The sequence below is a fragment of the Lathamus discolor genome, chromosome 5 (genome assembly GCF_037157495.1).
Source record: "Lathamus discolor isolate bLatDis1 chromosome 5, bLatDis1.hap1, whole genome shotgun sequence".
Classification (NCBI taxonomy): domain Eukaryota; kingdom Metazoa; phylum Chordata; class Aves; order Psittaciformes; family Psittacidae; genus Lathamus; species Lathamus discolor.
In genome coordinates, this window is record NC_088888.1 from 119450239 (window position 1) to 119466253 (window position 16015).

The following is a 16015-nucleotide window of genomic DNA, read 5'->3' on the forward strand; positions in this document are numbered from 1 at the left end:
GTCTGTTATACTCCCCCCACACACACACACAGTTTTAAGTAAATCACATTAGAAAATTGTGAAAAAATTAAATGTAATTTTGGTAAGTAGGTAAAAATTTATTTATACCTGAACCAAAGATTGTTTCACATGTAGATAGTTCTAATAACAATTGATTTTTATCTCCAGTGTGACTGATGAAGATAAATAAACAGCTGCTTATGCAGCTTTGTAAGTATGGCTGTGTGCGTACAATTCTGGTTCAGTTCTCAGTCATGCTACAGTTTTCCCAGACCTCTTGTGGTATTACCCTATCTTTAACAGGTAACATAGGAGGAGTAGAACTTGAATACTGTTTAAAATACAAGTAAATAGATTTTTGACTCTTAGAGCAACATAAAAATAACTTTGCTGAACTTCCATGTTTTATGGTAAAACTTAGGTGCAAAGAAAGATGTTAGGTTTTCCCCTGTTTTGAAATTGGCAAAATGAAATATCCCCAGGCATAAATCCTCTGCAAAGCCATTATGGTTTTATTCCTGCTCCCTATGGAATTTCAAGTTTGTTCAGTGGGGAAAAAATAGCATTATAGATGTATTACTAAGATAAGTGTTTTCTGATCATGACCTCAGTCATGTCTGTTGACTTCTGCAGATTGCTCAGAAGCTATTTAAATTTCAATAGTTCTACTGGTAATGCACAAGAAGTTAGAGCGTTCATCTCCAGCCTTCTGAGCTGTGTTAGTGCCTCAGGCCTAGTAGGAGAAAAAAGAAGTGCTGATATTGTAATCGCTGAGGTCTGCATATTTAAGCAAGGTGCCAGGATAATATAGTTGTTCCTCAGTCCAATATTCATTTGGTACTGCAGTTCCTATTTGGTATTTAAAACTTCAAAGGGAAGCAGACCTGAAAATGCTGCTTAATTTAGTGATCTTCAGTATTTCTATTATTGCATCTTATTTAAAGTAGACATACAGTTAAACATTACTATTTTGGCATTGGCAAAGAATGCAGAGTATCTGCTTTTCACTGATTCTGCTACTGACTTGTGAATTTACAGAGTCAGTCAGAAATATCTGAAGTTCTCTTCTGCCTGTTTTCCTATTTATAAAATGGGAATAGTTAACTCTTCTTAAGGCATGGAGATTTGTGGGTGAAGAGTTCCAAGGTCCAGGTGAAAAGTGAAGAACTAATTGCTGCACAGGAAAGAAGAGGCAGATAATTCAAAACTAAAATATTGTAGTGATTTCATTAAGGCATCTTTGGCCAGGATTCACGTAGGCTCCTTAAACCAGTCAGCTAGGTGAAACTCCCCTGTTTTTCCTGTATATTGAACCTAGATGCATTTTCTCATTCTCTGAAATTTTGGTAACTGTTGCTAACAGTAGCCTAATTTATTGCCTTATGCCTTCAAGAACACACACCCAGAGAAACGCGACCTTAAAGCCCTGTGCAGAAATGACTGAATTTCAAGGTGAGCATTGGCAGACCTCAGCAATCCTTACTGTATTGTGTATGTCCTCAGAGTCCATGCTTTGCATGTATTTCGACCAGATTTTCACATGATGCTAATCCTCGAAGACAGGGTAGAAACAGATTCATGAGTTTGGGAAACATAACTTTCCTATATTGGTGATGTTACACTTGTTAACTTTTTATTTCATTTTCAGAAGGGTTGGGCATCTTTAAACTGTTACAGTTTTAGATCTGTCCTGGGAAGGGAAGAGAATATTTATTGTTGTCAAAGCTTGTAAGGAAAAATACTGCCTGAAATATCACAAGCACAGTAGGGCATGTGCAAAACAGTTTGCCCTACCCAAAACCTGATCTTCTGGATTTTACTTGTGCCCTTGTTTTGCTGTGCTGAGTAGCAAAATACACTATTTGTCACATTTTCAGCAGTGCCACGTGAACTGAGTCATGCAAGTACTCAATTTCAGAGAAATCAATATCCATGAGTCAATGTCATAGGAAGAACTTTAACTGGATTTGCCTTTACCATGGTTCTGAAGATGAAGAAGCAGTCTTTTTATTGCAAAGACTGTCTCCAGCAGGCTTATAATCTGTGCAGCCTTTCTGAGTAGCCGATTGCTAGTCACATTCTGATGTCTACTTCAAGAATTTTAGTACCTTTCATCCAGTAATTTAAATATAAGTAATTTCTGCCTGCTTGTCAGCAGAGACAAGCTGTACAGTACTAATAAATAACTTTTTGGCCAGTAACACTGTGATCTTAAATTCTCATTAAAGAAATACTTTTACTTTCTGCCTCTATAAATTGAATTGGACAAATTAGTCATGCATATTATAAGCTCAAAAGTATACACAGAGTTATTCTTTATGCTGGAAGCAGAAAAGTAGTCACAGCATATGTAATAAAGCCACTGTGTTATTAGCCCAGACATCAATAAAATTAATTGCAGAATGGGTTCCATTGGGCTGGGCACTTTGTATCTTTAACTGTGCTGACTTCCATTATTCTTGACCTAGATTTGCGTTAAGCAGACGTAAATACCTTGTAGACGTACCTCCTGCAGAACTTTTCTTTCATACCTTACTACAATTTTCTTTATAAATTTGAACTTTCAAGTCTTCCACATGAAAACATTTTATTCAGGCTTTCATCATGCAGCTTGAAAGGCCACAGCTGTGTACTGTCTGGCTTCTATAAGCTAATTTCTGGTGTCTTTGTTATTTTCTGTCCTGACAACATCAGCTCTCTTCAGGTGCACATTAAATACTAACTGCTTCTTATTATAACACTGTTACATGTCACCAGCTAAGTGTTTGCGTGGTAGCATAATGCAACAGCTATTCCTTATCGATAATTTCCTTTTTTTAAACCTTTAAGTCTTTTTTGCAAGTAGAGAAGCTGAATTGCCTCTCTTTAATCTTTAAAAACCATTCTTAGTATCATCCTTAGTATCTTCTCCCTTAAGGCTTATGATACTTTTAGTTTGATCTCTTGTACCTGGTAAGTATTGGGTAAAAAAATAGGAGGTTTGGGGAAAATGAGTTTTCATCTTTGGTGATGACTCGGAAAGACTTTGAGTCATCGCTCGTGTGAGGGCTATGCAGGATCCTCTGCTGATGGATGGTGTACTCAAGGGCGATGACAGTGATTTTCAGGGAATTGTAGGGACTGTGGTAATTCTGGCTCTTGAAAGACTTTGTGACTTTGCGTGGCAGAAGCAAAACTATTACACCCTCATTTGTTACTCCTTTTTCATGTGCCAACAGACTCTAAATGCTGTAGTAGGGTTTGTTGTAGGGTTTCTGGTACATTTGATTGGATTATGAGGGTGCTTTTTGCAGGTGAATCTCTGTGGGTTGTCCATGGCTGTGCCAGGTGCCTACCCAGTACACTGCCTCAACAGGACCAAGGGCAAAATAGGATGAAAAACCTCCTGGATCAAGATAAACCTTCTCCCTGTCCATGTTTCTCACATTTTTCCCCTCTCATTTCTCACTGCTGAGTGGCATTTTGTCCTTAAATCTTTTTACACAGAGGTGCCCTGTGGTGCAGCTGCATGTGCCAGCATGTCCCTGCAAAGGCTGCCCAGGCCTTCCTGCTGACACCCCTGTGATACCTTGCAGGATGCTGTTCTTGAAGGTATGGGAAAATTGCTGATTTTAGACAAGGGTGAAAGGGCCAAGGAAGAGCACTAGAAAAGTTAGCAAAGTGTAATCCTGGAGGAGCTGGGAAAAAGATTTTCCCTGTGTAATCAGTGCCTCAGCAGGGAGGCAAGGAGATGAACCAGCTGCAAAAAAAAGGCAGGGCAAAGAGACCCGATTTCTATTGGATGTGGATGGTGTCAAGGTGTTGCTGATGGCTGTTATCTAAGGCAGGTGTGCAGGGTGGCATGTTCCCCTAAGAGAAGGATCGCTGGGACCTACCTGTAGAGAAGCAAGGGTTTGAAGGTGTGTGTGAGGGCTGATTTGTTTTCTGAAATAGGCACTTCTGGGGGAGGCTAAGATGCCTAAGATCTTTGAGAAGGGGAATGGCCCAAGAGCTGCTTCATGTGGGGCTCCCTGGCTGGAGTTTAGATGGGAAGACCACCTACTCACACCCATAAAAGCCTCCTTAAGCACAGTCTGAGGATACAAGTGTGTATGTGACACAGGCAGAGGATCAACCCATGGCCCTTCTGTCATCGTGGAAGTGTTGCAGTCCATGAGATGACACCAAAAAGTGAGTTTTTTGTGTATTTTCTTTGCACCAGTGTGGTGCCTGCTAAACAGGGGAGTGTGTTGTGGCCTGTTGTCTATGCCAGCCTCTTTTTTGCCTTGTTTGGTTTCCATTGTTTCATTTTTAAGCAACCAAATATTTCTTCTGCAACTAACAAAGGTAGGACAAATCCTTCACTTGGTTTTACATGCCTTAACTCTGGTCTCCTGTTTTTACTTCTTTGTTGGGGTCAGCCAGCAGAGGTGAGAAAAGCACGATTAGATTTGCGTTTTGTACCTAAATTCTTTGGGGGAATTTAAAATCATGATCCTAGAAAGCATCTTGTGAAACTGCCTGTCCCTGTATCACTGAAGTGTCGCATAGTTCCGTGATCAGCATTGCACTGGCCAATGCTTTGTGTTTGGCATAGGTATCTTTGCTGAATCAGGTCTTGAACTATCCTGTTGTGATGCTTTACTTGTCAACATGAATTTGTCCATAAATTGTGCTTTTCCAGTATTCTGCGCAGGCACTGAAGTGTTTGGTTTGGCCACTCAAATGCGTTAATGTTCTGCAGCTGGGAACATTCCTAATTGAAACTCAGCTGAAACATGATTAATCAGGCAGTAGCTAAGACAGTTGTAGATGTCCCTGCTGTCTCTTACCTTGGAAATTAACTGGTTTATATGTGTCGGTAATTAGGAGAATATAATACAAAACACTAAGAAAGTGGAATACTTGAACCGTGTGCTGAATAATTTAGTTTTCTGGTTTTTTTAATTGGTGTGGTGTGGGCCTTTCCAAATAAAGTACTCATCTCCAAACCAAAGCAGCAGAGAAATTAGCTGAAATTTTTAAGAATGAAAATTGCTGAGCAAAACGCTTCCTTGACTGCTGAAATATTGTCAGATAAGAGAAGTTGTATGCACTTGACGCCTCTGTGAATGTAAAATCTCTTCAAGGACTTCTTTATATCAGTGTTCAACTTACTAACAGCATTCTGAGAGGTGTGTGAGTGCACATGTCCTGGCTTTGGGTGTTAAGAAGATCCATTGCATCTGTTTAATCAAAATGGCTGCTAAATGAAAAAAAAATCCTGTTCCTAAAGCTGCAAGCATAACAGCAGATGTCACTCCAGTCTTTCTCTATGTGGGCTAGAGAATTTGCTCCTGTACAAGAGCAGTGTGTGTGTGTGACATGATTGCTGATGTTTAGTATAGTATATGCTAAGGAACAGATACAGTACAGAATTTCTGAGGTTGATTATGGATTTTACACACTAGAGAAACACCGTTTCTGAATTGTCTCCATTTGGATCTGTGCATGAGGTGGAAACAAGTTATGAGGGGATGTAGGCAATGAGTAGCTACACGTACCTTTCTCTAATGCCTGGCTCATCCCTGGCGGCGTTCAAGGCCAGGCTGGACAGAGCCTTGGGTGGCATGGTTTAGTGTGAGGTGTCCCTGCCCATGGCAGGGGGGTTGGAACTGGATGATCTTAAGGTCCTTTCCAACCCTAACTATTCTACGATTCTGTGATTCTATGTTTAAGATAGTGGGGTTATTTATTGAGAAAAATACATAATGGCATAGCTCAATCGTTCTAAGCAATTGCTTCAAGATTGCATTACAGTTCTTAAGTTAAAGATTAATTTAACATTTTAAGTAAACTACAACAAATAGTTTGAGAGAGCTGTTCAATTCAGTGGAGCTGTTCAATTCAGTGTTCATAGTTTGGTCATAACTATGGCTAAAATACTTGTATGTAGAGGAACCCAGAATGAAAGTCTTAGGTTTCTTGAAGTAGTGCAGATTTAAATACACCATCTTGTATGACTTTGTATTTAGTGTGTGCTGCAAAAAATAAGCCAAAAATCTCATGTCAAGATGGCAAAATTAGCTTCCTGCATCACAGAGAGAACCATTCATAAACTCTATAGTAGATGCTGTCACTACTCAGTGTAATCCCAAGAATGTGGTTTTCAGTGTGTTGGTGGATTTGGTTGGTTTTGCACACTGGTAGAGATCTGAAGTCTACCTGCTACTTCCTGTGAAGTCATTAGAGTAGAAAGCAAGGTATTTATTTCTTATAGCTTAATTTAATTGCTGAAAACTCTTACTTATGGGCATAAAATCACTCAGGACGACGTTTGTCTGAATCTCTAGTGCCTGTAGGAGGAGGAAGATGGAGTTGTTTTTACATTGGGGGAAGCAAAGAACAAAATTCTACAATAGCAAAATGCACTTTACAGTAAAAGAACTGTGGTGGTTTGTTTTTTAATTTATGTAACAGTATATCTGCATGTCATTCTGTTCTAAGAAAATCAGATTTAATGAACCCGTGTTGTTACAGAACACAAAAGCTTAGGAATTGTAAATGGCTTTGGCACTGCACAAAAGTGAATTTGTTGTTTACCTCTAAGTTTAATCCTCAATTATTTGTTTCTCTGCTAAGAGTTGGATCTTTGTAATATTGAAAGATCTGCTGGTTTAAAAGCTTTGTGAGCACATACAGCTTCTGCTGCAGTAAATGCACAGTCTGAATTTTGTTCCTAGGTCTTGGTATCTTAACTGATTTTTCCCTTCCACCTTTAAACCCTGATTTTTTTGAAACTTGTGATAGTTTGAGAGGGATGGGAAGAACTCAGTTGTCTTTTCCCCTTTTTGTTTCCTCTTTTAAACCCACAACACCATTATGTGATTGAAAAGACCTGAACTTTCAATTTTTCAATAGTAATTGTAAGAAAATTACTTTTGGGCTTTAGACATGATGTTCTGGGGGGAAGAGGTGGGAAATTCCTTGAATGGTTCTTGGCAGTTCCCTAAAGTGCCCATTGGCACATGTGAAACTTTTGGTGATGTAATTGTTGACTATGAAATGTCTGGCCTCCAAGAGCTGTGTCTGTGTGAACAACCAGAAAACCAAGGCTTAACATTTAATCCAGCTTTGCTAGGAATAGTTTCAGCTCTGAGATATAGCAGAGGTGAGTTTACTTTTTCGCCTGAAGCTTTGCATAAGGAAAGATATTGCAGATAGTTACCTTTTTTTATCAGGTTAGTATTGACCTCTCTTGAATATGCCTACCAGCCTACTTGAATTATTGCGAAATAGGAGTTTATTTGCCATGGTGCTTTGCTCATACATAGCAGTTGTTGTAATGTACCAAGCAAGTGATATGAAAGGATTTAAAATAAATGTGCAAATTTGCTTTGGAAATTCTGTATTTCTTTGTTCTGCTGTGAGGCCTTGTGGCAAGGCTGTCTGCTTTGTAATGAGTTTTGCCTTCAATTCATCACTGGTTTGCCATTGTTAAAATTGCAAGTCTTATCTATATACATATTTTTAGCTCCAGATAGAGAGTACTTGACGTCCTAAATGATGACTAGGCATAGTGAGCAGCAAACACAGCAGTAGTTGTAAGGCACAAAATCAATTTCATAGCTGTTATAAATACGGTTTTAGAAACACTACAAAATGCAGAGGAGCAAGTGGATTTGGTGCCACGGGCCAAAAGATTATTTCTGTAGTGGGTGGGGAAGAAAATACTGCATTCTACCATAATTGTGTAGAAGGGCTCCCTGACTAAAGAATTAGATATTTCCAGGTTATAAAAACATAGACTAGTTGGTGTGCCGAGTACATGAGGCTCTTCACTGTGGTTTTAGTGGAAAGAATACCTGAACAAAAAATCAGTGCATTGCATATATAACCTTGAACTTCATTTGCTAAAGATGGGCAAACTATGTCCAATATGCTTGACACCTGTGTTCAATAATATTTAATCAAGAATTGATCTGAATTCCTACACGGGAATAGCTGTCACAGGAAGGATTGATCCTACCAGGTATCTGGCTCTCAGTAGAAGTCCACCTGAACATGATGTTTATCTTTGTTGTGGGCAAGTCACTTAAATAATGACTTTTTGCCATAAAGAGACATCTAGAAGCACAAATACCATACTTCAGCCTTTTCCTGATGGAATTTTAGGGACAGGTTGGTAATAAATCAAGTTGAAGTTGTTATCTCAACAGAAGGTTCTTTGTGTGATGAATTTGAAGACAGCTGTTGGTCTGCATGGTTCTGGTTATCATCAGAGCATGGCAGGCTGTGTTCCATGTGTAGACCTTGATGGAGAACCTGGAGATGTGTGAGAGGTGTCTACCAGAGAGATTCTCAGCTTCAGCCAGACAGTAGGTACCTTTCCAGAGCTTGCACAAATGCTTCCTGGTTTCTTTGGGCCTTAAACACTATGTCAGATGGATGTTGTCATAGTTCTGTGTGCTCAGCTTAGCTTGCAAAAGCTGGAGTTGATGAAATTCTGGCCTTTTCAAGAGCTAGCATGTTTATTTTGCTGATGTGTTAAGCTTCTTTTTTATTTTCTTTATGATTGTTTAAGGGGGGAATCTCAATTACTTTTATGGTAAGAAAATCTGTAACTGTGATCTCATTCCAGTTTTTAAAAAGGGAAATATTCAAATCTGGGGCAGATCTTAGGAATGTCAAGGAGACTTTTGCCTCTTCTTTGTCCTAGGAGGATAGAAAAATGTAATTTCCCCACCACCACTGTGAGAATTTCATGCTTCTTGACACTGAGCATAGAAGACACAAAACAAGGTACAGACCAAAGAGATGGTCCCGTCCTCCAAAGATATGACTGATGATGAGACAAAGTCAGTATGCTCTCAGATGGGATATGATTATCTTTATTGTCTACAGTGGCCCTTAAATGCTGAGGGAAGAACAGGAAGAGCTCCCCTGGACTGCTCTTTAGCTTCTAACCATCATCAAGTTAGGGACTTACTAGATCAGGCTGCATCTGGATTGTCAGTTTTAGAATCTAGAATAGAATAGTTAGGGTTGGAAAGGACCTCAAGATCATCTAGTTCCAACCTCCCTGCCATGGACAGGGACACCTCACACTAAACCATCCCACCCAAGGCTTCATCCAACCTGGCCTTGAACACCGCCAGGGATGGAGCATTCACAACCTCCCTGGGCAACCCATTCCAGTGCCTCACCACCCTAACAGGAAAGAATTTCCTCCTTATATCCAATCTAAACTTCCCCTGTTTAAGTTTGAACCCGTTACCCCTTGTCCTGTCACTACAGTCCCTGACGAAGAGTCCCTCCCCAGCATCCCTATAGGCCCCCTTCAGATACTGGAAGCTGCTCTGAGGTCCCCACGCAGCCTTCTCTTCTCCAGGCTGAACAGCCCCAACTTCCTCAGCCTGTCTTCATATGGGAGGTGTCCAGTTCCCTGATCATCCTCGTGGCCTCCTCTGGACTTGTTCCAGCAGTTCCATGTCCTTTTCATGTTGAGGACACCAGAACCGCACACAATGCTCCAGGTGAGGTCTCACAAGAGCAGAGTAGAGAACAAGCACTGCTGGGACTAGGCCTCAGTTAGGCTAAATACGTGTTTCTGTAGGTATGTCTGTATTCAGAGCAACTATTTAAAAATCAAAATAAGGGGACAAAGGAAGCAACTGCTCAGTTGAGATTTCAGATCTGCAAAGGACTATGTCTAGGGCTGAGTCTTGCTGGAGCTAGTTCTAAGACCAGTACCTAAAAGCCATAGTCAAAATACCGAAATGGCAGGATACGAAAGTTTATATAGACTATTTATGAGGCTCTGGGTCAGGCTTAGTGAGAGATTTTTAAGCTCTGCTCTAGTTATGACTCTTGAGATCACAAAGGTCACTTTATCTGCCTTGGGGACAGAGGCGGGGTGGGGGGGCTGAGCTTAAGATTCAAACAGATTTAATATGTGAAAGCAAGCAAAGAAATAGGAAAGTTGTGCATGTCTTACTCTTGAAATCTCCAGTGTCCCTGTTCTGGCCACCTATACTCAATGCCATCTCTTCTAGAGCACACAGAATCAGATCGTAATGGTTATCATACAAAAGATTTCAGTATATGAAAGATTTAGGGGTTAAGTTGCCTGGGAAACTGGTTTCATAGTAAAGGTACTTCAGACTCATTAGCTATTTTTTAATAACAACTATTTAGGATGGCTTAGCTTCCTGATGTCTAAATGGTCACATTGCTTTTAGTAAACCAATGCACTACGTTGTTCTAAGAATGCAAAACAGAGATTAAAAACTACAACTGCAAAGCGCAATGTAAGCTGGACAAACCACCCGTGATGGAGCACTGTCCTCTGCGGCAGCAGCCGCCTTGAATTATTCATCCTGTGAGTGCTAGCAGTAAGAGACCACAGGTGAATTTAACAGATCTTTTAATGTACATGGGGGACTTAGCTTTGGACTTGTTTCCTGTTGTGATGATGAATACAGTGAAATAAACCCTATTTGCTTTTTCTAAATGGGGATGAAGGAAGTTAGGAGAGACCCACTTGAGTAGTCAATATCCCACTGTATCAGTAGTCGATGTCCCAATGATCAAAGTGTTCGAGCTTCTAGTTGAAAACCTTGCACTGTGTGGCAGCATCCTACAGTTCATGGGAGTGCCCTAACTGCCAGTCTGAGTCTTCTGAGAAGAGAAAATCCATGTGTATTTCCTGGTTTTATTCTAAAAACAAGGTAAAAAAGTAAAACTGTTGTTTTGTCAGAGCTGTCTGCATATAAAATAAAGGGCAGATTCAGTCTCACTTCATTACTTGCTATGATGGAGCACGTGTAGAGAGACGCAGCTTCCAGCTAGATTGAGAGGCCTAAATTAAGATGCTGTAATTCACATGTTAGGTGAGAAGAGGTGGTATTTGATCTTTTTTCTCATGAGCCCTAAACTCACAGCTTGTCTACAGAGGGCCTGAGATTTTCTGCTTTACATCCACATCCTTATGAATTAAAGAGTAAGTGTTCGTTTGATCTGGTCATTTGGGATTTTGCAGCTCTGTATCACAGCTCTCCTATACCTGTGTGTGAAGCTAATGCTGATGTCCACATTGCATGAAAGGTTGAAACGGTCGAGATGCCCTTGATATCAAGGATGGGAGTCCCACCTGGGCATGTTCCTGTGTAACCTGCTGTAGGTGGCCCTGCCTTGGCAGGGTGGTTGGACTCGATGATCTCCAGAGGCCCTTTACAACCCTAATGATCCTGTGATCCTTTGAGAGAGTCCCTTCCTCTAGAATTAACTCTCTTTATTGGGAAAAAAGCCAATAGTACAGAACTTTGGGAATAATACAAAAGACGGGGAAACCGTAAAAGAGAGAAATCTGTGCCTGTTGCTGAATTTATGTCTGGAGCGACTATGCAAATCAAAGAAAAGCTCGGCTGCTCTGCTTTAGCTGCTTTTCTTCCCTCTGCTATTTGTATACTTTAACACTTCTGTCAGCTGCAGATGGGCAATAAGAGAAGGACAGAGAAAGTGGCAGGTGTCCAATCCTTCCAAACCCAATCTCATTTTAGCAAAATAAATAAGAATTTGGTTGCTATGATAAGGCTAAGTCACAATTACTCTGGCTTGCTGCAATGCTGTCATGGGACTGCAGTCAGGCTGCTGTGGTAAGGCAAGCACCTTATTCCCAATCCTTCCATTTAATTTGCACGAAATGCTTGTAAAATTTGCTCTGATGATAAAGTCGGGTTGCAAGTATACATTTTGCATTCTTCATGGTATTGGACATGCCTGTTTTCAGAGCAGCTCAGGCCTTAGCAGTATTCCTTCCCCTGCTCCCAGTACAGCAGTGAAACACTGCAGTGTCACTAATATTGGTTCACAAAACTGGCAAGTGAAATATGCAAAACTCATGGCAAACCCCTTGCAGAACAAGCTGCTTCTCTACATGTTTTGTTTCTGGCTGGTGGGTGGGAATAGGGAGACCAAAAAGGTCAAATTCCCTAGTGATATGGCCTGTCATAGAATCATAGAATCATAGGATAGTTAGGGTTGGAAAGGACCTCCAGATCATCTAGTTCCAACCCCCCTGACATGGGCAGGGACACCTCACACTAAACCATCCCACACAAGGCTTCATCCAACCTGGCCTTGAACACCGCCAGGGATGGAGCACTCACAACCTCCCTGGGCAACCCATTCCAGTGCCTCACCACCCTAACAGGAAAGAATTTCCTCCTTATATCCAGTCTAAACTTCCCCTGTTTCAGTTTTAACCCGTTACCCCTTGTCCTGTCACTACAGTCCCTGATGAAGAGTCCCTCCCCAGCATCCCTATAGGACACCTTCAGGTACTGGAAGGCTGCTGTTCCTGTGCTTTCATCGCTGAACTCCAGCAGTTTAATCCACTACGTTTTTAATGCAAATCAGCAACTGAGACTATAAATTTAGGATTTCAGTAGTTAATTCCTAGATACTTCAGTCCATTTCAGTCCAGTTTTTGGTCAACCAGTTGGGGTGCCCACCTTAGCTCTCATGCCATGTCTGCTCATTGACCAGGTCTCTCTAAGCCATTGCCCATGCCAGCAGTCAATCTGTCCTTCTTCCTTCTCATTATCCCCTTTGAAATAAGCAAGGATTTGGGTTCTTGGGTGGTTATTTTTGCTTTGCTTGTTTTTTTTTTAAAGTGAAATGGCTTAAGTTAGAGAAGGATAGTCAGCACACTGACAGTAACTTTGGGGTCATGATATAATGGCCAAAGACAGGAAAAGGGGAGCCAGAGCAGTCAGTAACAGGGGAAAGTATAAAGTCAGCTTTAAGCAAACAAAAATGGTGCTCTGTATCAATCTGCATTAACGTTAAGCCCTTAGCTATGTGTGGTATACAGCGCTCTAAGGAAAAAGCTAGCATGGGTAAACAAAGGAGGCAAAGCTGGGGAGCTTTTCACGCTGAAAGTTGTTTATTTGGATCTATATTTATAACTGTTTTCTTTAATAAATACCTCTGTTTAGGAGGTGCTGCCACGCCATATGTTTCAACAAATCTAGGATCCAACAAGTCCTGATGGCTGAGAAGCATTTTATGAAATGTCTAGTCTTTTTTTGCCTTTTCAGTGGGCAAAAGCAATATATGAAGTCAGGCATAGTGAATCCAGATGTTACTGCTCTTCTGAGATCTAATCCCTGTGCTTTTTCAGTGCTTATAAAAGGAGAAAAGCTGGAAATTCAGTTTTGTTTGAATTTTCCACTTTACTGATGTGTCCAAGATAGCAAACAGCTATTTCCACGATGGCAGTGTGGTGTGAATTCCATCTTTCTAGGGGTTTTCTCATTAGTTCAAGCTAGTGTATTGCTTTGGGATGACAGGCACTATTTCTTTCACTCTGTAAGTTTTATATCTAAAATGAGGATCTAATGAGTTCAACTTTTCTTTTAAGCGCAGTGTATCTTCTAATAAAAGCATCAGTTTTTCTTCCATATCTGGGCATGACCATGTCTTAGGATTTCTATTTTTAAGACAAAACTTAAAGCTAATTTTTCTTACATAAACAGATATGTCCTGGACTATGTCTGACCTAGTTCATATATTTTCTAATATATTTGCTAGATTCACCTATTGGTGTATTCTACTTTTGGTGGAGCTGGAGACCACAGGGAATGACTTTATTTTCCATGAGATTAGCAGGAGTCATCCCCAGCAGCAAAATCCATGGATGTGCTCTGTGTAGTTGGAGAAATTGAGAAACCTTTAATGCTTGCCTGCTGGTACTTGAAGTGCACAGCCACGAGTGTCATGACACTCAGAAGACTGAGTTACGTGAGTGTTCAATACGTCTGTCATAGAATAGAATGATAGAATAGTTAGGGTTGGGAAGAACCTTAAAATCCTCCAGTTCCAACGCCCTGCCATGGGCAGGGACACCTCACACTAAACCATGTCACGCAAGGCTCTGTCCAACCTGGCCTTGAACACTGCCAGGGATGGAGCATTCACAGCTTCCCTGGGCAACCCATTCCAGTGCCTCACCACCCTTGCAGTAAAGAACTTCCTCCTTATATCTAACCTGAACTTCCCCTGTTTCAGTTTAAACCCATCACCCCTTGTCCTATCACTACAGTCCCTTCTCAGCATCCTTGTAGGCCCCCTTCAGATACTGGAAGGCTGCTGTCAGGTGAAGGATAACCATAGAATCTTGAAGCAGCGCCATATAACGTACAGCATCTTGCTACATGGAATTGTCACGGCTGAAGCAAATTCCCTCCATGTCACCCATTATTTGTTCTCTGGTTTAAGATGGATCTTTCCATACTAGAAAAGGTCTATGGTCACTTTAATAGGCACTTGTTACTGTGGTTCAACATTTAGATTTCCATGTAACTGCTCATAAGCTATAAGTCCTGTTAAGACAAATTGAGTCATTTTGACCTTCTGTATTTCACAGCAACTGTGACTTTACAGTCACCTGCCATAGCAAAGGGATCTGATCTCCAAAAAGGGCCAAGCATTATCTTTTTAAAAGAAATAGCAGAATTCAGACTTTTGCAGTAGCCATAAACTGTTTCGTAGCAAAAATCACTACTCATCTCTGACAGTCGTCATCCTGTGGTGTGCTTGTGGCTTTCTAACTGCGACACACCTACTTACAGCTCCCTGTTGCTGTGACTCAACAGCAGGAGTGCCTACAGCTACACTAGTCACTCTTTTGACAATTCACATCTAGGCAGTCCTCTCGATTCTGAGATGTTCTGATTACTTGATGTGACCCAGTGAAGCTCTGCACAGGCTCATGATTGTCTTGAGCTTACTGTGAAAGGGAAGGTGTTGACTGCTAAGTGGTTAGTGGGCTTCCAGTGTACTCTCAGCATCTTTGCTTGCTGACAGGCTGTCCTTGCTGACACGTCTCAGTTCTCTCACAGCTAGCTGGGCTAGGAAACAGATAGTTTCCTATGGAAACAATAAGCACTCGTACTCTCCAATTTCTTGCATGTTTTCTCTGGGTGCACTTCTCCTTTGCCAGTGGTCCCAGGATGCCTTATCACTGGAGCCAATCCAGTGCTTGGATTTCTTCTGTATTGATGTATTGTGTCAGCAGAATTTCTTTGCAACAAGAATGACCTGTCTTTACGTGCTACCTGGGTATCTCATTCTACCAGCATCATTAATTGAGTATGGGAATCTTAAGGGCAGAACTGACAGAGGCGAACTATTCAGCCAGCTTTGAGAATTTAACTTTCTGGTTTATAATCTGGTTGCTAAAAGAAAACATTCTGGGGAATAAAATGTATTTTTGTTACGAAAGTGTTCTTGCAATGAATGTATGGGAGTTTTGCACAAAGAAGAGAAAAAGTAAAATGAAATACCAAAGTCCTTTTTGTTGTTGTTGTTTTAGTAGCACAGGGCTAATAAATGTTTAACATGAAAGGAAATATAGATAAGATTAAAGTAATCATTAACTAAACTAGTTTCACTGCAGGAACTTGATTGAATACATTTGAGATAATTGCTTCATGATATCTTCCTTTTCAGAGTGTGTTTTAGGGTAAGATACAATTAAACACTACTCAATCACCCAAGGATATGATGAAAATAGGATTACTGCAGGGGTTTTGAGGAAAAGAATTCGTGCTCTGTCATTTGACTGTTTAGACACTTGAAATTGGCTCATTAAAGGTGGCTGCTTTAAGTTATTATACAGCAATTGCAAGGATTAATTTTTTTGAAGGTATTTCATAGGTATGTTTGAAGTTAATGGGAAGTTTTGGCATAATTTGTGCAGGAATAAAAGAAACAGAGATTGCAAGGCACAGAATTGCCTTAGTTTTGCTGTTCACAGGACTCGTTAGGGTGCTAGGTCCAGTAGTTACGAGATTTCTAGGCTTAGCAAGCAAAGCAAGGATGGTTTTGTTCTCTGGAGACAATTTACCAAAATCATTTGTGCCACAGTCTATGCTATTAACTTTCATTGTGCTCTTCCATCTCAAAACAACAAATAAGACAAGCAAGCACTCTTACAAACACAGGGGGAATTCTTTGTTCATGCTGCTGTGCACAAAGCCCCAAAGCCTCC